Source organism: Talpa occidentalis, unplaced genomic scaffold, assembly GCF_014898055.3.
Source record: "Talpa occidentalis isolate TD23 unplaced genomic scaffold, MPIMG_talOcc4v2.1, whole genome shotgun sequence".
Lineage (NCBI taxonomy): Eukaryota > Metazoa > Chordata > Mammalia > Eulipotyphla > Talpidae > Talpa > Talpa occidentalis.
In genome coordinates this window covers 131060187-131083155 of record NW_026555331.1, presented here as the reverse complement: position 1 = coordinate 131083155, position 22969 = coordinate 131060187, and positions in this window count along the sequence as shown.

Genomic DNA, 22969 nt, shown 5'->3' with positions numbered 1-22969 from the left:
AAAAGCAAGCTTGGGCCTCCCTGGTGGCACAACGGTTGAGCGCTGGGCTGCAAGGCTGCCTGCAGCCTCTGCAGTGCCGGTTCGTTCCCCAGCAGCCGGTGAGTGTCCCACCAAAAAAAAAAAAAAAAAAGCAAGCTCTACATATATGTTGCCTATAAATGACCATTTTAAATATTAAGAAAAAGAGGTTAATGTAAAAGCATGGAAAATTAGACCATACAATCATCAATCAATAGAAATTCGTGTGTTCCCAAAGGTCAAATTCATAACAAGAAATATTACCAGATTTTTAAAAGGTGTATGGAATAATAAGATTAATTCACTATTAAGACATAACAATCCTAGTTTTTTAGACACCAACTTGAAAATACTTAAAGAAAAAACTTACATTACTGAAATTAAAAGTACATATCTATAATGATAATGGAAACATTAATACTACTCATTTAGTAAACAATTAAAAAGTTATAAATTCAATAAGAATATTGAATAATAAGAACTATCAACCTTTTGGCATTTGTGCAAAACAACACAAAATACTTATTCTTTCAATATGAGTAAGAAAAATTCACAAAAATAGACCATATGCTGTTCAATAAAACATACTTCAACAAATCTAAGATTTGAAATTACACAAAATACCTCTTCTGACATAAAAAATAAACTAATAGTTAAAAATTGAATACAAGTCACTAAATGATATGTATCTGCAACATCTCCAACAATCTAAGTAAACATCATACTTCTAGATCACTTATGTATCAAATATATCACAAAGGACATTATAAAATAGCTTGCGTTAGATGAAAATGTAAGTATAAAAGTTTATGGAACAGAGTTCATCAGTTCTCAGATGGAAATCTCTACTATGATTTATTAGAAAAGAAGAAATGGTTAATATTGAAATTCAGGATTTCTGTAATAAAAGATTAAAATATTAGAGAAAATTCAACCCAAACTAAGTAGAAAGAAGGAAATAATAAATAGAGCAAACAACCACAAAGTTGAAAAACAAAATGAGAATAGAAATAGAATAGAAAATGAGAATAGAAAAATCACTTGCTACCTGTACAAAATAATACAAGTGGGAGAGCTATCAAGTGATTTTTCTGTCAAAAATGCTCTCAGTGCTTAAGAATACATATTAAAATCAAATAAATTGCATTCACTTCATGGAAATTCGTGTGTGCTTGACCAACTTCTGGCACAGGAACGTGTGTACTCTAGGTTTCACTGTAAAGCAATAAATCCTAAACGTGACATTACTAGTATATATAGGCTTTCTACTTATCCCAAATTATTACAACTTTGGAGGAGTTAGACCCTACCTAAGCCTTTTTGTGACATAGAAATACAGAGAAATGGAAGATATCTTTTTCTTGAAAACATTTCATATCCTATGCTTTCAGAGAAAGTGATATCAATGAATTGTTCATACAATTTCCTTGTAATTCAGGAGACAGACTTTATGATATTTCTAAATTATGATACTTCATTTTGTTTGATGTGAATCAGGTGCTTCGTTAAGGTGTTCATCTTTCTATAAATTGATAATTTGATTGTTTTACAAGTGTTTCTGAAACAGGTTTTCTTGATCCTCCAAAATAAAAATAATTACCGTCCTTATTTTCAGATCTTTGTTCAAAAGAGGCAGTTTGAATAATAAAGAAAATCATAGAACATAACTTTAAAAGTTAGAAAGTCATCCTTCTAATTACAAATATTTAGCCCTTTAGATAATACTTGGGGGGCGGGAAATGAGGGAATTATGACACATTTAAATGTAACCCACAATTCTGTGGAGCAAAGTTGTTTGGTATTGAGCCACTTAATGGCTTCTGGCAGACCACAGGATATTTAAGAACTTATTTTAATTAATATCCTAAATATGTCACTTAGGGGTTATATACAATTAGATTAGTAAATTAGTTCAAATAAAAGCCTTTGATGAGTAGCTACAAATTAGTATGATTTAACAGTGCTTTAACTCTTAGAAAACCTCTGAATCATTTAGCATAATTTTTGTTTCCAAGAAAGTAATAGTGGAAAGCATATCCATCATGGTTCATAAAATTGAATACTGTACCATCCTAACACTGCAGGTGAACATTATTTCAAAGTTTTATAGGCTACTGATAAAATATCTCTTTGGCTATTTCTTATTTTTTTGCCAAAACTAAAATAATAGACACATCCTCTCAAATGTAATACATCTTGCTCCCTTCAAAGCTGACTACCCAGGCTTTTTCTCGGCCACACGAGCTATATTCTCATTTCACTCATACACTATAATTTTTTTTTCATTTTTCCATCTTTTCCTTAAAAATCATCATTTAATATGAATTAGGCACTCTATGCCTTTAATTGTTTAGACTGAGAAAACAGTAATATATACATTTGAATATAACATTTTGATTCAGAATATTTCAAGTGCTGTGTTTATAAGATTCTTTTAAAAATATTTCTGTTACTTTCCATGCCTTCCTTTGGGAGTCCTTCATGCATTTTGATCATTCTAAAACCTCAAATTCAAATCATCTTTCATTGGCCTTACCCTTTTGCTGTCCAGTCTTGATACTTCCATCAGTAACAACAGGTTGGTTATCACTGATATGTACACCTGGCCATTTCGTCCTTCTATGCCTTGCACCAACCCTCTTCCCGCCTGAATGATTCCCATTTGTCTTAGACTGAGTGGTGGTGTCACTACTATAAGAAACCTTCCCTGATTGCAGATTTGAGCTAAGTGCCCCCACCATCACTTTAATGCACACTCATAGCTTCCACAGTAAGAATCCTTAATAGTACAAATGCTTCATCCCTTCCACCAGATTGTGAGCACTTCAAAGACAAAGCATTTTGGACAGTGCTGAGACCATATTACACTAGGTAAGAATTTGTTAAAGAAATCGAGTAAATAGTAGGTTAACTGGCTACCAGGGTAGCTGGATGAATTGATGAATAAATGCACAAATGACCATGTCTTGTTTGCCTGCCTTTTACCCATCATCTTAGTAGAGTAGTACAAAGAACCATTTTAAGTAGTTGTGAAGTTGTTGGAAAACTTCAATATATAATTTAAAGTAACTCTTTTGATTCAACTTACACAGGGGAAAAAAAGACACTATAATTCATTCATATGAGAATCATCAGTTTTTCTGACTTTGCACATCATTTTGGATAAATCTCAATATACTTTCAGCTGCTAGACACATTATGCTAATAGATACTGATATTTACCACCATGGATCATAATTGCTTTGGAGAAAGGCCTGCCATTTTGATGAATGGACTCTGTCGGTTTGACATATGTGCTTAACATATATACTTATATTTCTACATCTAATTAGTGGGCAGAGAAGTTACTTTGGTCTTTTAAATTAATTGCATTGAGTAATTTTCAAGGTTTTGCATTTGTTTGAATGCAGAATAAATAAATATTTATTTATTTTAGCCAGACAGCAAACAAGTTTTCTGGATCAGAAGCATACGATTTATTTACTATTCTGTTAGCATTTGTTCCTGATGCCATGTTTTTCCTTTGAGTGACATGACCAGGGTAGATGTCATCAATCTGTACTATAGGAGAGAAACACTGAAATAATGACTCTCATAGCTTTCCTAGGAATATTTGCACACTTGTCTTCTTTTCCTCCTGAGAGGGACAAGAATCTTTGCTCTGTAATACAGGCAATAACATTTCTGAGGGAAAAAAGTAGGAAGGTTTTCAGATTGGTATACTTTGTAATGTAAACAAATAGCCCTGTTTTTGTGAAGGGTTTTATTACTTCTTGAAATGTAAATGAATGACTCAAGGGAAGATAAACCTGTAAATCATTCTAGGGCATTGCACAACCTTTCAGTTCCAGGTTTCCTTTGCCATTCTGTCATCCCCAAAAGTCAAAAGTCTGACTTTTTGCTCAAAGTTCTTGACTAGTAAATGAAAACTGCATTACTGAGGGTGCTTAGCAATGACTAACTGATTGGGAAACTAAAGGGTGGAGCAGATGATTATGGTATTGCAGAATAAATGGGGGAAAAAATGATGTTTCTATATGTGTACCAGATTCACTCCAATCTGACCCTGACCTATAAGAACTAATGGCATATTTTCCAGTCCTCCACCAGTTCCATGTTGCAACTGCACTGGGCTTATAGACATTTTATAATTCAGTACTTTGCTCCTGGTCATCTCTTGTGTATTTCATTTCTTCCCAGGCAATGTCAAACTTATTTTTCAATCCATGTCAAAGCTTACTTCTGTGAATTTCTTCCAGGATGAATTTGTTGCTCTTTGTTCTACTATAGCATTCTGTTTACATAGTGGTGAATCTTTTAGACAGCCTATTATCATATGATTTATTGCTAACTACCATTACTTTGCAAGTATGTAATTTATTTTTTCATCATTTTTACTCATTTATTTTTTACCCATTAAACATACAACAAATGAAAAAATTAAAACCTTGCTCCCAGATTATATATGTGAATCTCTGAGAATTGTTTCACAATTAAATATTAATTGTGGGTATAACTTCTGTTGCATTGACTTTGTGGTATAACTTCTGTTGCACTGAATCTTTTGATAGAAGACAGTACAAAGTAGATTGTAGGAACACTTTCCAAAAATTGTTCAAACAGACTTTTTCCAAGATAACTAGAGTAGGATTTTTACACTATGTGTCACCTTCCAGTGTAAAACTATGATGAATCAAAGCCCTTAAATATGCAGATTACCTAGATTTAAAGACATTTCTAGAAATAGCCTTTTTATCAAGGAAGTCCATCGACGCAGAGCAAACAGAGTCAAGGTTTGGTTATATGAAGCCATCCACTCCTTGTCATGTGAGAGCCCCCCCCCCCATTCCTCCTTGAGCCCTAGAGCCCCATCCTATTTTTTAGCACAGGATATAAATCCCTGGCCTGCTTCATTTATTTTTTAATTTATAACCGTGTAAATTATTCATGCTATGTACTTGAATTTGGTCTCTTCTCTTACTAATCTGTCTCAAACTAATCTGTTTGCTCATCCAAACTGAGAAGAACCCAGAACCACAGGAGAATATTCCCCTGTGCCTCAATAGGTTTGAAATAAAAAAGTCTGGTCAACTGTATGTTCACAAGGAAAAAAAAAATTAGCCTTCACAACTAACTCACATCAAAGAAAAAAAATTTGAAAAGGATCATGATAAAATGTGAAAAGTAAAATTAAAAAAGAAAAGTTTCTAGGTAACAACATAAAAAAATATATTCATGATCTTTGGATAGGCAAGGCAAAGAGTATTCATATAGTACTGACTTTAAAAAAATTTATAAATTAAACTTAGCAAGTTGAATGGGTACTTCACAAATACTTCCAAAGCATGAGGAACTCAATATCACTACACATCAAGAGGGGAAATAAACACACAGACACACACATATACACACACACATACACACATAAAATAATCCCATGCATCCATTTGAATGGCTGAAATGAAAAAAGCTAATTATAGCAAATATTGCAGATCAAGTAAAACTCACATATGTTGATGGTAAGACTTCAAATTGGAACATCAACTTGGGAATACTTTTTGTGATATCTACTGAAGTTGACACTATTAGACTCTAACCCAGCATGTCCATTCTGGGTATAAATTCAGTGGAAATTATGGCCAAAAATTAATATGTAAAGTAATGTTCATAGCAGCACTATTCGTGACAACAATAAATTTTAGAAAAACGCAGATGTCTATCAACAGAATGTATTAAAAAATGTGTCATAGTCAAAGGAAAACAATTGCTACAAGCACTAGCATACATAAATCTCAGAGACATAATGTTAATCATAAAAATGTGAGAAAAATGTATATTTTTCATGATTCTATTTTTATAAAACTTAAACTCAGACAAAAAGTAATCTATTCTGAGAGAGATCAGAGTAATGATCATTTTTGAGGGGATTATTGGTTGTAAAGTGTTCTCCCACTAACACGGTATTAGAGAGAACATTCTGGGAATGGAAATAATAGAAGTCTTGATCAGGAAGATCCAAAATTACTGTATCCTATGTTAATATGATAGTTATATCATTATTAAAATGTTGAGCTATTTACCTAGAATTTGTACACTTTAACATATGTAGCCTAATAGAAAGGTGGAAATAGTTCCTTAACTGTGATTGAAATTTTGAATTATTATATAAATTTTAAATTATATCTTCACATAATATTCCTTGCAAAAAATTTTTGGGTGTGCATTTAGTTTAAAGGTCAATTTAGAAAGAATTAACATCTGTATAATAGTAAATCTAATTATAAAATAAGGCATATCTTTCATTTTACTAAAATCTGTTTCATTTTTCACAATGATGTCATACTTTTATGCAAGGTATTTTCAAATACTATGTTAGATTTGTATTTCATAATTGTTCTTTTTGATGCTATTATAAAAAAGATTTTATATTTGACACTTAAGACTCTTATTTTTCTCATAACTCATTGGACCATAACAGCTTTTGATAAATAATAAAGTTTTCAATTCATCTTTATAAAATTCAAAGCCTGGATAATAATATAAGTCAGCTCCTATCCGAATTTTCAGTCTTTATATCACTAAATTCTAGTATATTGCTACATTGTATAACAAAATTTGTAAGACTCAAATCTTTTTTCTTTAAATAATAAGCATTTATAACCATAGCAAACATTTATTATGTAATTAAAAATTGCTAAGCACTGTGCCAAGCAATCTACATATGTAATCATGATTCACCTTTGCACAAGCCTCACATTTAATTCCATAATTATACTCTCTTTATTGATAAGGAAACAAAGACATGGATGTTAATATCCCTGATACACAACCAGTTAGAGACAGATCCAGGCCTTTTCTACTCCATGAGAATGAGTTTAAATATGATTTAATTTCCCCTTAATTAATTATAGGATCCAATGTGATTGTTAATTAAAACAATGCCATGCTGTCATATCACATGCTCTATTATAGCAAATACTATTTATATCCCCTTATTTTCTATGAGATTTCATTGTTTTAATCAATTATTGATTAAGCTCAAACATTGACTCAGAGCACATTTCATCATATTGAAAAATAATTTCACTCCATTATAAACGGGCTGACTCAAATATTACTGTTATTTGCTAAAAGTATTACAGACTATTATCTGTTTAATGTGGATACAAAAATTATATGTAACTCTAAATTTACTTTAAGGCATATATTGTTTAGTGAAAAACATACTGCTTTCTTATCAGTGGACAATAAACTTAGCCTCAGTATTTTTTTAATTGAAAAATATTTTCTATACTATTTTAAAATTTATATGGAGGTGAATTAAAAGAAAGGGATTTTTTTAATCCTGTTCACAATTGACCAGAAAGAATGAAATATCTGTGAGTACATTTAACAATGTAGGTGAAAGACCTATATATTAAAAACTAAAACATTGTTAAAGGAAGAAACTAGGAAATAGATAACTCATGCTTACTCATAGATTAGAAGAATAAACATGGTTGATTTGGTGGTATTACCTAAGGCAATCTACAGGTTCAATGTAATACCTATCAAAATGACTTTTTTCAAGGAAATAGAACAAACAATTGTAATATTTATATGAAACTACAAAAAGCTACCAGTAGTCAAAACAATCCTGAGAGAAAATAGGAGATATCATTCTCCCTGACTTCAAACTATATTACGTAACAACAGTAATAATAACAGGATGCATTAGAGTAAAAACAGAAACACAGACCAATCTAATAGTGAGTCCAGAAATCAGCTCACACAAATATGGACATGTTAATCTTTGATGAAGGAGTCATGATCATACAATGGAGATAGGAAAGCCTCTTTTACAAATGATGTTGGGAACATGGACAGCAACATGCAAAAAAAAAATGAGACTAGTTTCATAATTAACCCTATACACAAAAATTAATTGAAAAACTGGATATAAGATCCAAAACCATAAAATACCTTAAGGAAACCATAGGGGATACACTGCTGGACATCAACCACAAAAATGTGTTTGGGGATGCATCCTCAACAGCAAAGGAAATAAGAGCAAAAATAAACAATTTGCACTACATCAAACTAAAACGGTTTTGCACTTCAAAAGAAAGCATCACAAAAAAGAAACTACAGATTGGGAAGAGATATTTGCCTATCATGTGTTGGACAAAGGGTTAATTCCCAAAATATATGAAGTACTTACTCAATACAACAACAAAAATACCAACCCAATTTAAACAAAAATAATGGGTCAATGGCCTAAATAGACACTTTCCAAAGAAGACACTCAGATGGCATATTTTTCACCATCACTTTTATTATAAGGGAAATGCAGATCACAACCACACTGAGATATTATCTCACCCCTGGGAAAATGGCACATATGGAAAGAATGGGAGCAACAAATGTTGGAGAAGATGTGGGGGGAAAGGAACACTTACACCCTGTGGGTGGAATGCAATTTGATACCGCCTTTATGGAAAAAGGTGTTAAGATACTTTTAAAATATGGAAATTCCATATGATCCAGGAATACCACTTCTGGGTATTTGCCCAAAGAATATGAAAACACTGACATGGAAAGATTTATGCATTTTTATGTTTATATCATCACTATCTGCAATTGCCAAGTAATGGAACCAATTTAAGTAACCAACAGCAAATATCTGGATAAAGAAATTGGAAGACTACTCAGCTATTAAAAAGATGAAATAATGCCTTTTGTGGCAAAATGATCTTTAAGTGACCATACTAAGTGAAAGAAGTCAGAAAGTGAAAGACAGGTAACCAGGTGGTTTCCTGTATCTTTGGAATATAAATTAAAAAAAAAAAAAAGCACACCGAAAATAATTCTCAGAATGTGGGAAAATTATACTGGTTACCAGAAGCAACAGTGTAGTGGGAGGAAGGGATAAGCAAAGAAAGATGATAGGACACTGGCAAAGGAGAATTGGTAGAGAGCAAGTGAAGAATGTGCATGTATGGAAGTGTAAAACTATAATCCCAAAGTACATTGATTTGTAAGTGACTGACAAATTAATTTAAAAAAATTAAGTTTATAAGTATAAAATGACGACCAAAAATATAACAGAATAGATGAATACTAACTGCTGCATTTATAAACATAGCAATTGTTTAACTTTATTGGGCAGAAATTTAAAAGTTAATCAAATGATCCTCAGTTAAATGCTGTTAACAGAAGAGGATAGCGGTTTTCATAGCAGATAAAACATTGTTAAGTGCATTAATATAAAGAAGTCAATGATCCAGCAGATTTTTACTAAAATAGAAACCATGTAATCAAAATGAAGTTCATGATTCTGCACAGTGAGGAAAATTGAATTATTTAGATAAGACCAAACCATTTTGTAGTGAATGGTGGAAATCACTTCAGTTTGGAGTGAAAGATTTTACAGTAGTAGAGTAGTAAAACTAATTTAATGGGCCAGTTCACTCTGCCAATCATACTGTTAAAATTTACTATTGAAATACGTAGGGAATTATCATCTATTCAGTTAATTTGCAGCCTCTGTCTGGTGTACTTACAGAACTTTTATTTCTCACAAAGATGAAATTGCAACAACCCAGTAAATCTGGACAACAGAAGCAATTGAGCTTTTTAAAGAAATAGAAAACATGCACATACAAAAAAACACATACTCACTAGAAAACAAGCTATAGGGTTTTGAGCTTTTTTTATTTTAGAAATTCACACAATTTACATTTCAAGCATATTGAAATAGAAATTATTTTATTTAGCCTACTCTGGGTATGCTAGATTTAAAACAGTGAAAATATGTAAGAAAGTATCTTATGAGTGTCATAGAAATATACCCAGACTATGAAATTTTATGCATCTCATCTCTATGTAGAGTCTATATAAAATAAATCAATTAAATTAATCGCTATCATTTTCCTGGGAAATAGTTGGTTTTCTATATCTTTCAGTAGTGCTTTAATTAATTAATTATTTTTTACTAAGGTGACATTGGTTTAGAACACTGTATATGTTTTAGGAATACAGACTCCCATCTTTCAAATGCACATTACCACATAACCCACCACACCACCAATAACCCCACACTATATTCCACTGGACGCCATCAGCCCTTTGTTTTCACCCAGCCCTGCCTCTTTGACAGCCTCATTTCTGTGGTCAGAATCAAAGGATATGTTTTGATTTGGTTTTGTCTATCTCTTTGCTTTGTTTCTTTATGTCTTACATATGCCTAAAACCATCCTGTTTCTTCTGGTTTATTTCTGCTCTCCTAGTCCCTTTAAGTTCCATCTATGTTGCTGCAAATGGCAAATTTTTAATCCATTCTGAATTTTTGTGTATGTTGTGAGATAGTGATTTAGTTTCATTCTTTTGCATGTAGTTATCCAGGTTTCCAACATCACTTACTGAACAGACTTTTTCTTACTCACTTCATACTTTTGGCTACTTTGACCTAAATTAACTGTCCATATCAGTGTAGATTTATTGCTGGGTTCTCAGTTCTATTCCATTAATTTGTACATCTGTTTATATTTAATGCCATACTATTTTTATTACTGTATCTTTGTAGTATAGTTAGAAGTCAGGGAGTATTATATCTCAATTCATTTTTTTTCTCAGGTCTGTACAGGTTAGGTTTAATCTTTGGGTAAAATCTGATCAAATATTTGCAAAAAAATGAATTTAGGTTCCACTTACCTCAAACAATATTTAAAAAGTATGAAAAAATAAAATTGATGGTCCATTGAGTGATTTTTTGACTTTCTGAAACTGTATAATTTTGACCAAATAGAATGTGAACACAGATATGTTTAGTATCTTGCTTAAGCAGAGGAAAAATCATTTTTAATAATTAGCTTGTTCAGCTTGTGATGTTTGTGTCACTTACTGGTGTCCTTAGTCTCAAGTGAAACTCATCATTGTCTGCTAATGACTACTTACTGTTTTGAGGAGTCTAGGAAAGGGCAAAGCCACCACTGCTAAAAAAATGAGTTTCTTTAACAAAGCTTTACAGTATAGTCCTTCTGTCTCAAGGAATTGCTGGATCGACGTTCATTTGTTCAAATGATCTAGACATTTTAGTGGACAGTAATAGAGCAGATTTTGACCTTTAATGTTTTCCCCTCGGAGATGGGAGATGACTGACCATGCTTAGTTTTCTGAAACCCCTTTAGATTCTGACCTGAATAAATGGAATGAGCCTTATCAATGTTTACATAATTTTGCACCTATTTTTATAAGAGTCCCATAAAAATCTAGTTCCAACTCTTACCCAGCTACTTTATTTTGAAGGCAACTCAGTCACAGTCTCATTAGTGAGATCTACAACATGAACTCATGAATTTTCTCCATGAAGTTATGAGTTAAAAATGAAATGATTGGGCTCTTGAATCTGTGCTAGTAACTGTTAACTTTGCCAGTATAGACTAAAAACAAAAGTAGGACTTCTTGTCAAAATGTTTTACATATGGGCCTCCCCTGGTGGCGCAGCGGTTGAGTGCTGAGCTGTGAGGCTGCTCTCAGCCTCTGCAGCGCAGGTTCGATCCCCGGCCACCAATGAGGGTCCCACGTGGCACGCAGACCTCTCCTGCTGCCCGCTGCTCCCCTCAGCATTGTGTTTCGTCGGTCTGTCTGTTCTGTTCCCCACTTGGCTCTGGTGAATTCTCTCGCCCTCCCACACTTCTGACTGTACCCAGTGCTTGTATAAATAAATAAATAAATCTTTAAGAAAAAAATATTTTACATAAAATATTTAGGATACATTTGAGGAGATATTATCTGATTATCTCAGTATTTCGTTTATCTGAAAATTGTTTTATAAAGTGAATCAATCATTTTCTTTATAAAAATTCAGACATGTAGGTCTTAATTTTCTCTTTTCTATTTTTTTAATCTTGGTTTCCCTGCAAAAGGCAAAGATGGTTCTAGAAGAGGAAACTCTGCCCTGTTATTTTATTCACTTCAGGTTGCAACTGAAAATATCTATATGAAATTTATAAAGAAGCATTATATATCTTCCAGCTTAATGTGTTTCTTTAAGAATAGATGAAGTGTGCATATAAACCTTGTATTTAATAGGCAAGCAGAAGTACTCTGAAGATACTGAAAGGGTGAGAATAGACTGAGACCTCTAGTTTTCAGTACTTGCACTGAAAAGTTTAGTAATAACAAAAATGTTCTATTAAGCACTTTGCTTTTGATGGCCTAATTATTCTGGGAGTTATATTGATCAAAAGTATTTTGACAGCTGAAAATGAACAACAGAATAATGTCCAGGTTCTTACATGCAGTGAAAAAATGTAGTGGTGTAGTAAATGAAAAGCAAGACAAAAGAGCCCTTAGGAGAGCACATAAAATATAGTATTACAGAATGTTAACACCACTGCAGATAGCCAGTAGCATATGAGCAATATTAAAACAGTTTAAAGCTACAAACTACAGAACATTAATTCATTTTCTACTAATGTTTTCCCAGGAGACAGTGCCAGGGTCTGATGGGGATTTATTTTTAAGTAATGGTATTTCCTACTAACTGACCTTTCTTGGTCCCAATTACATGAGGAAGGAGAATGCTTGGAAAAGAATATTATTGAGGAAACAGACATCTTTGCAGACTGTTTCTGAAGACAATCTTCAAACTGGCACTGTGATTTTAAAATGGTCTTCGAGTTAGTACAGTTGGAAGATACATTGTGAGATATATATATTTATATATATATATATATATATTTCTGAAATGCATGATTGAAAGTTTCTAAGTTCATGCTGTCACTTGATTAATTCTGCAAATACGTTGTGAATGTAGAAGTCAGTTCTACAAATAAAACCTCTGGAAAGTAAGTAGTATAAATAAAATTACTCTCCTACAATGTGCAAGAGCAATTTCTGTCACCCAAATGTTTTAAAAGCATACTAAATTTATGAAGTCAATCAATTGATTTTGATAGGAAAGAATATCCTTATGGGGGCCTAGAGAGAAGTATTTTATCACTGTGTATAAATAGAAATATGGATAATATGTGGTATCACTTGCTGTATAGATTGTTTCAAATATCTTGAAGTTTTAACTCATTCCATCCCAGTTTCCAACTGCAACCTCCTTTGTTTATGAAATAAATATTAGGCTCTGAAAATACAGTAGGATGAATTCTGGAAAATGTATAACTTATTGGAATTTCCTAATATCTATGCTTTAGCTTCCACTTAATTTTCATGTGGCCTTTTTAGATCCAGTAATCCTGAATTTGGCTTGATAAATGATAATTTTTGACATCATATTAGTGAGAATTTAAGTTAAACTTACAGAAAATAGACTTACCTTAGTGACATTTAACATTGTTAATTGCGTTGTATATATACATTATAGTTACATTAATATATTACATATGGAATGATACTTTGATTTTTATAATATAGTAAAAAGATCTTAAAAATGAGACTTCTAGCACTTCCATATTATTAAATTCCCATTATTCAGAATTTATTATTTTAATCCAGATTGCAGACATTTTCTTTGAATTATTCATGTAGTGATAACTAAAAAGAGCAAAACATGCAGAACAGCAGCATGAATGTTTAGTATATGAGAGACTGCAATATTATGAAGATTTTAGCTTAGTTTATATATAAATAGTATTCATTGTAAGTAATTATTATCTATTTTATATATCAAAACCAAATGAATTTTAAGAGTATAAAATTTAGTGTTTAGAATTGCGTCTTGTGTGTTGCATGTTCTTGAAAGAAATGAAATTCTTTCTATATTAATTTGGATTATCTTTATTAGTAATAGTAATTTCTTCATTGTACATAAAGATCCAATAGTATACTGGACTTAATATGCTTGTTTTATATAATTCGCAGTCTATAATAGTAGCACATGTATAATAATGTCCATAGAAATAATGGGTAGACTAAATGAAAGAAATGCTCTAAATTTTCATTAGATATAGGAAACTAGAACTCTTGTAATAAATAAACCAAAAAAAGCAAATGTATTTTTATGACCTTCTGCATACTTATATTACACATACATCAAATGTTTAACTTGATAAAATACAGGAAGAATTGAATATATGCATTTACTATCCTTCTGGAATTTTATTCATTAAAATATAATCACCAATTTTAATTATGATGTTTGTACACTGACTTTTAATGTGGATTTTTTAAAATTGCAAAGAATAAGTAACTATCCCTTATGACATATTTTTCTATTTTTTACCTTCTTTTTTATTACTAGTTTGCCATGTCTATGTGATGTTATACTTCAGTAGTTCCTTTCCTTACTATGAATTAGGCTTGCTTGCAGGAATTTTAAATATACCAGTGTCTGATCTCCAAAGATTCTGATTAAATTGATATGAGGGCTGAACAAGATATGGCTATTTAAAACAATTCCAGGATGATGCTAATATGCATGGCATGCAGAATTAAAAACTTTTTGGGACCTGGGACAAATTGAATGTCCCCATCCTAATACTCAAAAAAGCATTCATTTCTCAAAATCCTCACCACAAAACAAACCAATTAAGAGACAACATTATGAGTCCCATGATTTAGTCTTTTGCCTCTGAACATTTTGTTATGGATGGTTTGGGGGAGATTGTTCACTCTAACCTGCTTCTTTGCTGGATTTCCATCTAGTGTTAGCCCTACTTCAACTAAACATATCTTGGCATTATGTGTGTTAGGTCTAAAGTAAGAAAAAACTTGTTGGAATGTAAGAGATATAATCTGCCACTCTGGAGTTGCCCTCAATCAATACCATACTCTAAACTTTTATAATCAAAATCAGATCCACCTGATGAATTTACATTTAAATGAGGCTTAAAATTTTAATTGAAAGGATCTTGGACCTCCCCGGTGGCGCAGCGGTTGAGCGCTGGGTTGCAAAGCTGCCCGCGGCCTCTGCGGTGCCGGTTCGATACCCGGCTGCTCCCCGGCCACCGGAGGAGGGTCCCGCACGATGCGCAGACCTCTCCTGCCGCCCGCTGCTCCCCTCAGCAGTGTACTTCGGTCCTTCTGCCTGTTCTGCTCCCCGCCCTGGCTCTGGTGAATTCTCTCACCCTCCCGCGCTTCTGACTGTACCCAGTGCATGTATAAACAAAACAAACAAACAAATAAATAAATAAATAAAACATGCCTCTTTAAAAAAAAAAAAAAGGATCTTTAGGGCTTCCCTGGTGGTGCAAGGGGTTAGGCACCACACTATCAAGCAATCCGAAGCCTCTGCAGCATGAGTTTGATCCCTGGCCAGCCAGCGAGCAACACACATCACGAAGCAGACCTCTCCTGACTTGCCCACTGTTCCCCTCAACAGTGTATTTCAGTTAGTCTGAATGTTCTGCTCCCCACTCTGTCTCTGGTGAATCCTTTCACCCCCCCCCACATCTCTGGCCTGTGCCCCAGCTCTTGTATGCATAAATAAATAAATCTTTTTTAAAAAAAAAAGGATTTTTACAAAGCAGTCAACACTGAAATAATTACTATATTTGGCCTAACATATAATGAATTGAGACAAATATACAAGCAGAAATGTGACTTCTATACCATGGATTTCAACTTTGTCATCACTGTGGCTATAAATGAATGAATGCCACTTCTTTTTTTTTAATTTTTTAAAAGATTTATTTTTTATACAAGAACTGGAGTACAGGTCAGAGGCATGGGAAGGTGAGAGAATTCACCAGAGACAGAGAGGGGAGCAGAATGAGCAGATGGATCGAAATACACTGTTGAGGGGAGCAGTGAGAGAGACAGGAAAGGTCTGCACACCGTGTAGGTATCTCCCTGGCCAGCCAGGAATTGAACCAGCACTGCAGAGGCTGCAGACAGCTTCACAGCACTATGCTCAACCCACTGTGCCATCGGGGAGGCCCAAATGCCACTTCTTAATTACAATATCTCTTTTTATTACTGCTACTATTATAAAAATATGAATTTAAATATATTCAGTGCTTTCTATATACCAGGTTCTATTCTTACTCCATGGAACATCTATTTTAATTTATACAATAATCATCTACAATCATATGCAAGTATACAACAATAAAGAATACATTGTAAACCAGGTACTATTATCATCCCATTGCTCAGATGAAGATTATACACAAAGAGGTAGAATAACATGTCTAAGTCCACACAGTTCATGAGATGGGCTTGGAACTTGAAGTTGAGTCATATGGATTAGGGTTGACACCCTTACTCTACGCACCAATGTGCTTTTATACTTAAGCTCCGTATGTGAAAGCAGTATTAAGACTATGTTAAAAACAAAGAAAATGAGAATTTGAGAACTTACTTAATTTAGGTATCACATATAAGTGATTATAAGTCAGTCAACTGGTAACAAATCTGATATTTCTGTCAATATATGAAAGATCCCAAATTTTACCAAACTCTATGACACTAGTGTATATATTACCTTATAAGCATTAAAGTTAGGCTAAATATGTTTCTAAGCATAACAACTTATTGATGATGAAATCAATTTCTTACACATTTCTCAGTTACTTGATGTTTTGTTGATTTCAGATACACCTTCAAAAATTCACTTGGCAATGCTAAAAGAATCAACTCAAACAGATAAGAAAAACGTGGACAAATACAGACTTTTGTTCAAGGCAAGGAAAACATGATTATATAAATATACTCATAATTATGTGAGAGTTATGTGAGAGTTATGTGAGAGTCTCTTCAAAAAATGGTGTTGGGACAGTATATGCAAAAAGATGAAACTAGACTACTGTCTCATGTGATACACAAAGATTAACTCAAAATGGATCAAACCCCAAAGCATAAAATACATAGAAAACATAGGCAATACACTTGGCAATGTTATTTTGTGATCAGTCACATAAAATGATATCTACACTCTTTAAAGAAAGGTTAAGTGTACTGAATACTGTTAATAACTATATACATGATATTATACAGCAGATCTCTACATTTTTTTTTAGTTTGCATAGCTGAAACTGTATATAATGAATAGCAACTCCTTGTTTCCTCTTCCTCCCAGCCCCTGAATGACACCATTCTACTGCTTATACCAATTTGATTTAGATATCACATATAAGTGCAATCATGCAGTATATTTAGTGAAATTATTTAGACTTATTGATTTGTGTCTAACTGGTGAAGTTTGTGACTGATTGAATGAAAGAAATGAATACCCTCATTGGATGATCCTGTCAGAGAAATTCCTGTCACTCCCCATACACCTGCATTTTCTATATCTAGTTAGCATTTAAATAAAAATACAGCCCACAGGAATATTTTTATGTTATTGAAAGTCAGTAGTGTGGGCTTTAGTTCTTAATTAGTAAGTAACTAATTGTATGAACTTGGGAAAACTCAATTGACTTTTCTGGATATGGATTTTCCCATTGGTTAAAAGTGAAGATTCCGCTCAGTGGTCCAAGTCCCTTCCAATTGTGTTTAATTCAAACTTTTTTACTTTTGGCAAAATTCAATTGCATTATAAATCTTAAAATTGAATTTTACCTGACAGAGAGTCTATGAAATTGGCTGTTGAAAGCACCAATGCCCAGTTGTAGCGTCAATAATTAGTTGCTTCACTGAAAATGCATTACTTTTTTATAACCCCTCCCCCTCTTCCCCCGAGATCACTGCATTTCTCAGGGCAAGCTGCCTTTTCAATTTAATGAGTTGTTAAAACCCAAGCAAATATAAGTGGGTTTTTTTTTAATTGTAATTACATGCTTTATTTGGCCTTAAGTACAGCTACAGAACTGCCCTAAAGACTTATTCTGAGCTGAATGCAGGTGGGATGCAAGATGAAATGCACATTTACCATACAAATAAAGAGAGTTGCACAATAGGTGGATGTAATTATGAATTGAATTTCTGAATTCATTTATCTCATTTTGAGTGGAAGATAATAGTTCACCAAAAGATGTTACTTTAATGAGCTAAGCAAGCAATTGGTTGAATAACATCACACACTTCTAATTTTGTATGAACAGGCTTGTTTTCAGGCTACATTCAAGAACATGCTAAAATTTTCTTTTTTTAAATCCATAGGATATTTTTTAAGCTGTCACCTCAAGGCTGAAATCTTGTTTGGAACATGAAATATAGGTGGCCATGCCTGCAGGTCTAGTGCTCATCTCAGCAGCCTTCTTAACAACCCGGTGGCAGAACAAATTACCAGAGGTCATGAAGAGGCTGCTCCTGGCAGTGTGTACACACTGGAGGCCCGTCATTGATGCAGTTGTAATTTTTATCAGCATTACACTTACAGCCAATAGCATCAAGAGAATTCAAGATTAACCAGTCCACTCATACCCTAGCCTGTAGATTGCTTCCAGTTCAGGAGATTCTGGGTTCTCACTAAAAACTACCTGTTAAAAAACAGTCAATTTTAGTAATTTATTTAACTTTGAAAGCATGGTGACAGTTATTTTCCACTTTACTTGAAATATGTTTGTATTTTAAAATTATTTTTTCTGGTGGATTACACACATGCACACTCAGTATATATATTTACTTTCTGTAGCATACTCTTCATTGTAATTCAAAAGATTTATTTCTTAAGCTGCATAATTTGTGTGTATAGTAATTCAGATACTGTATTTTATTGAATTCTACATCAATATTTTATGACAACCAGACTTTTTACATGAAAAGTCCCTGTGGGTTTGAATTATATTTTCACCCATTGCCCTATGTAAGCTCATCCCTGAATATCTTTATATATATATCAACTACTGGGAATATATAGTCAGTTTTTGCTTTTCAAAAAATATAGCGGAGTTTGATTTACTTATATGGCTGAATCCTAAGTATGAAAACAGAGTAGAACACTCACATTTAAATATGTATTTATCATTCAATTCAATACATACAAGCAATTTTTTAAGCTAAGTTCATCTTTTAAATGTCTTAATAGACTATTTTTAAAACATTTTTAGGTTTACAGCAAAATTGAACAGAAAGCACAGAGAGTTCCAATAGAACTCCTACCCATCCCCACTATCAGCATCCCCTGCCATAATGGTACATTTATTACATAAATACATCATTTCCATCTATAGTCCATAGTTTAACATTAGGGTTCACTTTTGCCATTGTACTTTCTATTGGTTTTCACAAATGTAGAACACATGCCCATTGTTGAACAACACGTGCCCATTGTTATAGCACCATATAGAATAGTTTCATTGTCCTAAAAATCCTCTGTGGATGGAATTCAAGACAATTATATTAATCAAAATAAGCCAGAAGGAGAAAGATATACTGGATGGTTTCACTCATATGTGGAATACAGAGAAACAAAACAATGGTTCAGACAAAACCAAACCAAAATATGACTTTAAAATTGAGGCTTCCCAAGGCATTGGGAGAGCAAAGTGAGAAGGGATCCTAGTGGACTATGGCAGAGGACTATGGGTACCTTGGTAGTGGGAATGGTGTGGTGACATACATCTGAAAGGTGTGATCCTAGTCCGATGAATCATATACATTATTGTCAGCCAATGTTATCTCAATACATTGTAAGTAAGTAATAAAAAAAATAAATACTTCATAATGCTCTTCAAAAGAAATTAAAAGGGCCTCCCCTGGTGGCACAGCGGTTGAGTGCTGGACTGCAAAGCTGCCCACAGCCTCTGCAGCACAGGTTCGATCCCTGGCCGCTGGTGAGGGTCCCACATGGTGTGGAGACCTCTCCTGCTGCGCCCGCTGTTCTCCTCAGCAGTATATTTCGTCGGTCTGTGCGTTCTGTTCTCCGCTCTGGCTCTGGTGATGTCTCTCACCCTCCCGCGCTTTTGCCTGTACCCAGTGCTTGTATAAATAAATAAATAAATCTTAAAAAAAAAAGAAATTAAAAAATTATTTTTAAATGAAATATTCTTTTCATGGCATAATATTTTTATGATTTACTGAGGGATAAAAAAGGCATAAATTAAAAATGTCTTTCTGTAATACATTAGCCTCAGGTCATATATATGACTGGAACCCAGAGATAATTGTCATTTTACTTCAGTATTTGACTCACTGTGTATATATCTTTCATTCTTCTTGTAACTACTCTAGTACACTATGGTGATTAGTGCATTTCCCAAGATGTTGAAGTCTATTAAAATTTGAAATGATGTAGACAATTCACCTTGTACAGAAAGCCATATCTTTTGTATAGGGCTATCTTAATGTGTTTGCTCAAGATTAATACCAACAACTGCCTAATTTGAGACATATGAAGCTTGATCTAAATAGGAAAGCCAGGATTAATAAAATACAAAAAATTTAATACTCTTTTAATACAGTTTATAACACCTTCTGGAACTCTGAAATATACTTAATCTTATGTTAGAAGACATCAGAGCAAAAAAACAATATTAATGTAATATGCTAAAAAAGTAGATGCATAAAAGAAACCACAGCTCTCAATGAACAAGTCATGCATTTTCATTAACAATAAATTAATAATTGTCCTTTAATGTTCCAGTTCCACTGTCTCTAAACTAAAAAGCATATTAGATAAAAATAGCATTTTCCAAGTATTAGCTGCATTAGTTTAGTAATGATCACTAATTATCTATAATAGAACTCTGTGAACTCAATCTTTGTTCTGAAACAGCTATACAAAGACTTGAATCATATAAATTAGCACTCATATGGTCTGTAACCTCTTATTAACTCATCATTTGGGGAGATATTTTGTAAAAACCATTGAGGACTTATTAAAATATAAATATCATTAATGTTTAGTAATTAGCTTAAAGGTTCAAATGTGCTGAATTAAGATTAATTTGACAAGATTACTAAAGAGACAGTCATTTAATTGTGATACATAGATAGAGAAAGGAGTTGGCTAATTATAGCAATCTGAACTTGAAAATTATACATATTTATTTGTAAAAAGCATAGTTTTATAAAACACAGGTATTCTGTCATTCAAGTATAAATGTCACTTTAATCTATTTCCATTAACTGTGATGTCCATGCTATCAACTGTTTGACAAATTAATAAGATTGTCATGTGACATGTAGTTTCTAATGATGAGCATTGGCATTTATCATGGTTTGATGTAGCTAATGTTAGTATATCTTATGATAATTAGATTTAATATCTCACATTTTCATGATTTATAAATGATTCCCCATATACATAATCAAAAAGAGAGATTTTTTTAATTAATTTATTTTAAATGATGTAATATTGGAATGTCCCATCAGGTATTACCACCATAGTGCACCTACCACCCACTCATCCATATTGCAGCACTGTAGGCCATTGTGCTTCCTTCCCTCTTGGTTCTTAGTCCTTTCTTTTTCCTTTTTTTTTTAAAGATTTATTTGTTTATGCGTACAAGAACTGGGGTACAGACCAGAGCTATGGGAGTTGAGAGGATTCACCAGAGACAGAGTGGGGAACAGAACAGGCAGATTGACTGAAGTACACTGCTGAGAGGAGCAGCGGGCGAGTCAGGAGAGGTCTGCTGAGCCATGTGTGTAGCTCCCTGGCCAGGGATCGAACTCATGCTGCAATGGCTGCAAACAGCTTCATAGGTTGCATCTTAACCCCTTGCACCACCAGGGGGGCCCTGTTCTTAGCCCTTTCTTACCCCTCTCCATCTTGGTACTACCATATTCACAAAACTTTTGACACAGATGTGTGAATTTTCCACACATCAAACAACTATCCAATACTAGCTGGTGTCTTACAATTCATTTCTGACTCCATCAACCTGGAGTTAGCATCAAATCTCACAGGTTAATTATTCAGCCCTCACACCCCCACTTCAGTCACCATTCATAAGTTTCAGGTTGTCACCTAGACTTTTGCCTGATCAGTGATTAATAAGAATTGACATGGTGCCTACCTGGGGTTCAGTAATTTGCTTGAATGCTGCCAGAACTCTAGGAATTCTATTTCATACACATACACAAACACACATACAAATATACTTGTGTGTGTAAATCCCTCAACTATCTTCTTTTTCAAAAATGTTTTGCATTTCCCTATACACTTTAGAACACTATTGTCAGCTACTGCAAAAAAAGTTTTCTGGATTTTTTTATAAGGATTTTATTGACATCATAAATCAATTTGGGGATAATTGCATCCAGGAACAGGGCATGATACATGTCTTTATCTCTTTTAAGATTTCTTAGCAATATTTTGTAGTTTATATGGGTAGCACTATGGTCTTGTACAGGCCTTCAAATATTTAGTTATTTCCTTAAATATATTATTCTTTTAGTTGCCATTGTGAATGAGATTGAATTGTATTCTCATTTTCAGATTATTCACAGCTAGTATTAGAAATACAGTAAGTTTTTAGGTATTGATTTTGTGTTCTGTGACTTTGCTAAACTCACTAATTCAGATGTTTCTATGCGTATAATAAATACATATGTCTGGTTGTGTGTGTGTGTGTGTGTGTGTGCGCGTTAGGATTTTCCATATAAATAAACTGTCCTCTGTAAATAAAAAGATTTCTCTTTTTACTTTCCAATATCAGTGTCTTCTTTCTTTTACTTGCTAAACAATACTGTCTAGAACCTTTATTACAGTGTTAAATACAACAAGTTGAAAATGTACATTATTGCCATTCTTGGGATCTTAGTGGGAATAGTATTCTCTTCCAACATTAAACATGATATTAACTGTAAGTTTTTCTCCCTTGCCCTTTACCAAGTGGGGGATTTTTCTAAATTTTCTTGGCTTTTTGAAATTACTTATTTTTTAATCATAATGAGTTTTAAACTGTATCGAATTCTATATTTGCATTTATTGAGACAACATTGAATTTTTTAACTTTATAAAATTGCATTATTGATTTTAGAATTTTATACAACTCTTTCACTTCTAGTATAATTTTAGATGCTGAAATGTTCTTTTTAATTTTTTTTAAATTGTAGTGACATATTGCTGGTATCTGGAATCAGTTTTGTAGAAGATTTTTGTAACTATAGTAATGAGCAATAT